The sequence below is a fragment of the Heloderma suspectum genome, chromosome 1 (assembly GCF_057233095.1).
Source record: "Heloderma suspectum isolate Gila_16-S chromosome 1, 16-S_ref, whole genome shotgun sequence".
Taxonomy (NCBI): domain Eukaryota; kingdom Metazoa; phylum Chordata; class Lepidosauria; order Squamata; family Helodermatidae; genus Heloderma; species Heloderma suspectum.
This window is the reverse complement of record NC_139458.1, coordinates 147,672,664-147,679,183: the sequence shown is the minus strand read 5'-3', so window position 1 is coordinate 147,679,183 and position 6,520 is coordinate 147,672,664. Positions and strand designations below refer to the sequence as shown.

Here is a 6,520-nt window from a genome sequence, read left to right as displayed (position 1 = left end):
AAATATGGCTGTGTTGGAAGCAAGCGTCCAGGCAACAGAGGGGGTGGGGGCAGTGCATAATCCGCCACCTCTTTTGAACTGCTGACTGAGCCATGTGGCTCGCTGTTGCTCATGAAAGAGCCAGCCCTGCTGCCATCTCATCCTGCAGCATGTGTAGACTAAGCCTATGGGTAGGAGAGGCTGCTTAACTGTTTCTCCACTGATCCCTTTCCAGCTTTTTCATCTGTCAGAGCAAAGATACAGTGTCTCCATAGCTCCCTGTATATTTCTCCCTGCGGGTGGGGAAAAAAAAAAAGTTAAAGGTGGCAATTTTGATCTGGGGGAAAAACGATCAGGGGGATCATTTGATCTGGGGGAAAACACCTGCTGTTGTTTTGCTGTGATGCAGCCTGCCTTGTCAGGTTTGCTTAAAAAGAGATGCAGGGTGGGGTGGGGGGGAAGCACAGGCCTCCATGTAATGTGTACATTTAGTCTTAGGTTTTACTGGTTCACAAGCAGGAGTTAGGGCCAACTTTTCCATTAGACAATTATTGAGAGCTATCTAGGACAGCCCTTAGGACATTTGCATCTTTCCTAGTTTCATCATAGCACATATATGTTTGCTGCTTGGGACCAGCCAAAGGGAATAGAAAAGACTGATCTTACTGGGACACAAGACAGACCAGTTGGCAGGCAAAGGGGCCTAGAGTGTGTGAAGTCTGTTTGAGCTGGTATGCAGTATTATAGGCCAGTGAGCTGTAGTAGGTTGTTGAAAAGGGTTCATGGAGAGGTATACAGTTAATGGTAACCCAAAGGGTCGGATAGGTAAAGGATAGGGATGGTGGAGAATTCCGCCACGGACTCCAATCTTTCCCCCCGGAGTCTGTGGCGGAACGAAAGATTCACCTCCGCCACCCGGGGGAATCTGCATGGGCCGTATCCTACCTGCTGCCGGCTGTCCGCTGCCACCTGTCCCGTCTGCTGCTGCCTGTCTTCAGACGCAAATGGCATCCAGCATAGTGGATGCCATTTGCGTCTGAAGACCAGCAGTCTGGCAGCGGACAGACCCGTCCGGCAGCTCCGCAGACTCGCTGCAGAGCAGAGCCGTCCAGGGAGGATTCCGGGGGGAGGAACGGATCACCTCCCCCCCCCGCGGACCCCCTGGCAGACTTGGAGGTGAGTTCCGTACACCCCTAGAAAAGGAACCCCACTTTTTTACAGAGCATGGTTATATAGCCAGTGCATTAGGATTCTCCACAGAACAGACAAAGAAATTCTGCCTAACCAACGGTCTGGTTTGGTCATGACCCAGACGTTTACTGAGGCCTCAAACAAGGAGCTTCTCCACATGGGACTTATGTCATGCAATCAAGATTGGTTGCTCATGGAAGTTTGCAGGTCCTTTACATGACCTCGTCAACCTGCAGAGACTCTCCCATGGTTTATGACCTTTTATCCCTCTTTTTAAAAGATCAGAGATAATGGTGTAAGGGATGTTAATCTGATCTATTGGCTGTATGTAATCATGATAGCATTGCACTATAATCACAGCACCATCTAGTGGCTGTAAAATGAAACATGTAGAATGTGCTGAAAAAGGAAGTCCTCAATTCAACACATGTGTCCTCTTATGTAAAGATGTTGATCTTAATCCTGCAAAGGATCCAGAAGCAGAAAGCCCCGGTAAGGATGCGGGATTTCAGCCTCGATTTCAGCCTCATGCGATGAACCCCCAAACCTAGCAGGATGCCAGTTGGCCTTGTCATAAGGGGACAGTTTATATGTGATGCCTCAGTGTTTGACATTATTGGACAGCTGTTGTGTGGCCCAGAGTAAAGCCCTGACCAGAAGCCTGGAAAGGGACCCCTCGCATGCCTCCTCTGCTAATCCTGTTATGGTTATGAAAGCGGCCCCACCATTTCCCTCATAACTTGATGTACTTCCAGTAACATGACTTGTTATATTCAGCATGGCCATGAGAGCTGAATGAAGCCCATATCCTAAAACAAGAACAAAAAATATTTTTAGTTCATTATTTTAATTTTTAAATGGCTAATTGTGGAGGGAGTGAGGACAGTATAAATAGCTTTAGGCAGGTAATTGCCAGAAAGGCAATCCAGAGATACGAAAATTAAATAATTCCCTCCCTGCTCCAGTTGGAAAGCAATGGCTTTGGCACTAAATAGGTATTATCTGAAGCACGGTTTGTTCCCTCACATAGAAATCTTGGCAAGCTGCCTCCATTGCATCCCCAGCATTGCTGCTGAAATGATCCTGTTTATGCTTCTCCACAGGAGATAACCAGGAATCACTTTTCAGAGCCGCTTAATGGTATTTATCACATTATGTACATTTGTAGTTTCATCATGGTGTTATAAGCGCTGTAAGACTGCCAGAAGCAAAAGACAGGCATACCTTAAATGCCATCCTGTCTCTCACATCACTACAAAAAATGCTGCCATAACTTGCATTCTGTCACCTTTGATTGCTGAACCTAGATTTGATTTATATTATTGCAGGCACTTTTGCTCTGTTTTAACAATATATCTTCAAGCATCACTCAGACCATTCCAACAACCTGTCATTTGAGATTAGTGTACTCATCTCTATAAAGACATGCAGAAAACTCAGACTGGATTATATTCCCAACAGACTGGGTTACAAATTTTAATATATATTTTTCTTATAGGGTGTGTGCAAGGGTCCCCCAGAAGGGGTACATTAAACCCACCCTCTTCCATAGCCTCCATAATTACAAGAGTCCACAAGTAAAGTTCAGTCAGCTTTTTATTGTCTTTTCTTCTAGTTACAGCACTGAGGACTGGTAAGCATATAGACTTACAACTCAAGGCAAGGGATTATGTCTTCCTCCCCCACTTCCTGGCTTTAAATTATGAACATGTCCAGCTATCCTCTTTAGAAGTATGGGCCTTTCAGGTGGCAAACCTTCACAGATTTCCTTCAATAGAGGTTGTCCATTTCTAGAAAAGCAGCTCTCCAGACCAAGCAGTGGGTGGGACTAGGTGCCTCAGACAGAGACACTAAGCCCAGGGTTTGTTAGACCTGAGGTCTTCCTGTAGCTGCCAACTGGGAATTCCCAGGTCTCCCAGCAAAGGAAGCCCTGGCTAGTGGTTGCAGGTAGGGATATACGTATTCCCCACCATCCATTCTGGTGGGGAATCCACGGGGGGGGGGAAGTGATCCGTTCCTCCCCCCCGGAATCCTTGCGCAGCAGCTCCGCTCTGTGAGGATTCTGCAGAGCCGAGGGCCGCTTACCTGAATCAGCCAGAGCCCTTTGCCTCGCGCTAATTGCCATTTAAAAAAAAAAAGGCCATCGGCAGGATGTGCCCATAGACTTATATGCAAAATAGAGCCATGAATCTTGCGCATAAGCCCATGGACACATAGACTTGTATACAAGATTCACGGCTCTATTTTGCATATAAGTCTATGGGGACATCCTGCCAATCGCCATTTTAAAAAAAATGGCGATCGGCACGGAGGCAAAGGGCTCCTGGTACAACTAGCAGCCGTGCCATCCCGTGTAGAATCCTCCAGGAGAGGAGGTAAGTGGGGCTGATCCACCATGGATTCCTGAGGCTGGATTCTAAAGAATCTGACCTCATTTGAATCCACGGTGGAGTTCTCTAACATCCTTAGTTGCAGGTGAGGCACTCCTCCAGCATCTGCTTTTGGAGGGAGTGCGGGAGTCCTCTTGCAAACAATTTTTGCCAATCTGTCTTACCTTATTTTGCTCTTCCCACCACTGTCCTGTTCCTTCCCAGAGCTTTATAGCGGCAGTGTCAGGGGTGCCCTAGCGGCCTCTTTCAGTACACTCGAATAGCCAACTCAAGATACAGACAAAAGGATTCTTTTCAAGGCTTTAATCCTTTTACAACTTAATGACTCTTTCAGATGCTAATCACCAGCGACTAAGCAATGAACAGCAGAGTAGCCTACGCTCCAGGTAGGCAGTTGGTAGGCAGAAGGAGAATCACTTGAAGACCCTGAACTTATGGGCTAGGGAGAGATCCTCTCTCTTTCCCTTGGGTCCTCGGGATGTGGCCGTTGCTTGCGCGCCAAATGGGCGCTATGCCTCCTTTCCATGCCCTCCATCGCTCATCGCTCCCTGCATCTGCATTGAGTGTCCAGCAAGCCCCCCTCCTGCACTCTCTCACTGCCTGGGTCACTATCTATCTCAGGAATGCTGGCAGGAGGAATCTCTACCAGCTGCTGTGCCTGTGAGGGATGAGCTGGCTCCTCTCCCATGGATTGCTGATCCTCCTCAGAATGAGAACTGCTCTGGGGTTCTGTCAGCTCAGTTTCCACCCTGACAGGCAGCTTGATGAGGCCCAGCTGCTGCTGCTGAGGCTTCACTCTCCCACAGTGGTGTTGTGCTTCCTTTGTCAGCTGGAGCCCTCCTCAGGCAGTGCTCCCTTTTAACTTTATACTCAAATTCGAATTGAATTTGATTGAATTATGCTTGCAGACCAGCCACTGAAAATACAGGGATGGGGGAGAATTTCTCCCCGAAACTTCGGGGGGCCGAGTGCTAAAGCATTCGATCCTCCGAAGGTTGTTCGGGGAGAAATTCTCCGCCACCCCCCCCCCGCCACCCCCGGGATGGGACTTACCTTTCACGAATTTCGCTCCCGGCGGCGGGTCCCAGCGGCGGTTCGGCAGGTCTTCGTCAGGGGCGGGGGTGGCAGCCGGTCTTTCGACCCGCTCCCTCCCCCGCCAATACAAGTAAAAAAAAAACCCCGCCCCTGTGATAGGTTACGTAACGATTAACGTAGCCTATCACGGCTGACTTTGCAGATCTAGCCGAGATAGGCTACGTAAATCGTTACGTAGCCTATCACGGGGCATTATTGTTTTTTACTTTTCTTTTGAAGTTCGCGGCCAGGGAGACGGGGCGCTTCTCCCCGGCCTGAATTTCGGCCGGGCGAGGCGGGAAGCCTCCCCCCCGGCCTGAACTTCAGGGGGAGAAGCAAAGCACCTCCCCCCCACCGTGAAGCAAGCTGCGAGACCAGGTAAGTGACTTTCGTACATCCCTAACAAAATATGAAATCAAGCTGACAAATACAAACTGTAAGTACGGAATATACATAAGATGGCAGATTCAATCAGAACTAGGGATGTACGAAATTGGCCTTACCTGTCTCCGCCGGGTTCCGCTGGGGGGCGAGGTGCTCCGTCCCTCCCCCCGGAATCCTCACCGGGGGGGAGGCACTCCGCACCTCCCCCCCCGGAATCCTGGCCTGCCGGCTCTGCTCCACGGGATTTCCACAGAGCCGCCGGCCGGCTCTGCCAGCAACCGGACATCCAGCCGCCGGCTAGCAGGGACGCAAATGGTGGCAGCTGTAGATGCCGCCATTTGCATCCCTGTAGTTAGCTGTGATAGGCTATGTAAAGATTTACGTAGCCTATCATGTCTGACTAAAAAAAAAACAACGCACATACCCAAATGGCGGCGGCTATGGCTGCCGCCATTTGCGTTCCTTATTTTGGCCCGTCTTAGTCTACGTAAATATTTACGTAGAATAAGACGGCGAAAATAAAGAACGCAAATGGCGCGTTTTTGGTTTTTTCCCCAAAGTCAGCCGAGATAGGCTACGTAAGGATCTGCATCCCGGCAGAAGAGATTCGAGGCCGGAGGGATGGGGTGCCTCCCCCCCAGCCAGAATTTCGGCCAGAGGGATGGGGCACCTCCCCCCTGGCCAGAATTTTGGCGGGGAGGGACGGGGCGCCTCCCCCCCTGGCCAGAATTTCGGGGGGGAGGGACGGAGCACCTCCCCCCCACCGTGAAGCAAGCTGCGGGATAAGGTATGGGACTTTCATCCATCCCTACAAATCGGAGCAATATAGTGGGACTGAATGCCCTTATAATATAAACAGTATAATCAAACGTGTTCAACTGTTTCAACCCTGCCCAATTGGCAGGGGCAAACACCTTGAGAAGGCGAGAGTCATAAATATCTCCCTTCAAATATCGATTTTGAAAAGAATCCAAAAAAACTGATGGTAAAGCGTTAAAATGGGCCAAGGTAAATGCTCTGCAGTATTTAGGGGTCTCAAGAGCATAAAAATAGTCTGCTTACACACGGCAGGGGAGGCACCATGATCACAAAGGTGATTTTCCCAAGGTCAAGGTCATCCATTGCACTCCAAGTGTGATGACCCCTGCATTTCCCCAAATGCAGGAAACTCGGCCACATAATTTGTGGTAGCAAGGGACTGTGTTCACACTTTCAATTTTAAGCGGGGAAGATGGTGATGGAGTAAGAAGCTCCCATTTACACCTCTTTTTGATTCCTTGTTATTATTTGGTGCTTCTATCTGTTGAGTGTTAGTTATGTTCTTATCAGATATCTTTTAGTGCTTCCCAGCTGGTTGTTTTGTCTCTTGAGGAATTCTCACCAGTGTTACCATCGTGAGATGGCTGTCATTCAGAGAAGCTCGTTGTAGCCATTATGGGGAAGAAAAGCTGAGTAAGATCAAGACCAGACCTGGATTCTCCACCTAAACCTACTGAACAACT

The 6,520-nt window shown here is 49.2% G+C and overlaps 1 non-coding gene across 1 annotated transcript; it reads left to right on the top strand.

Moving 5' to 3' along the window:
• The first annotated feature begins 6,076 nt into the window (after window positions 1-6,076).
• On the top strand, window positions 6,077-6,237 carry LOC146358271 (U1 spliceosomal RNA). Its single transcript, XR_014787085.1, has one exon. It is a non-coding gene; the product is annotated as a U1 spliceosomal RNA (small nuclear RNA).
• Window positions 6,238-6,520: the final 283 nt, after the last annotated feature.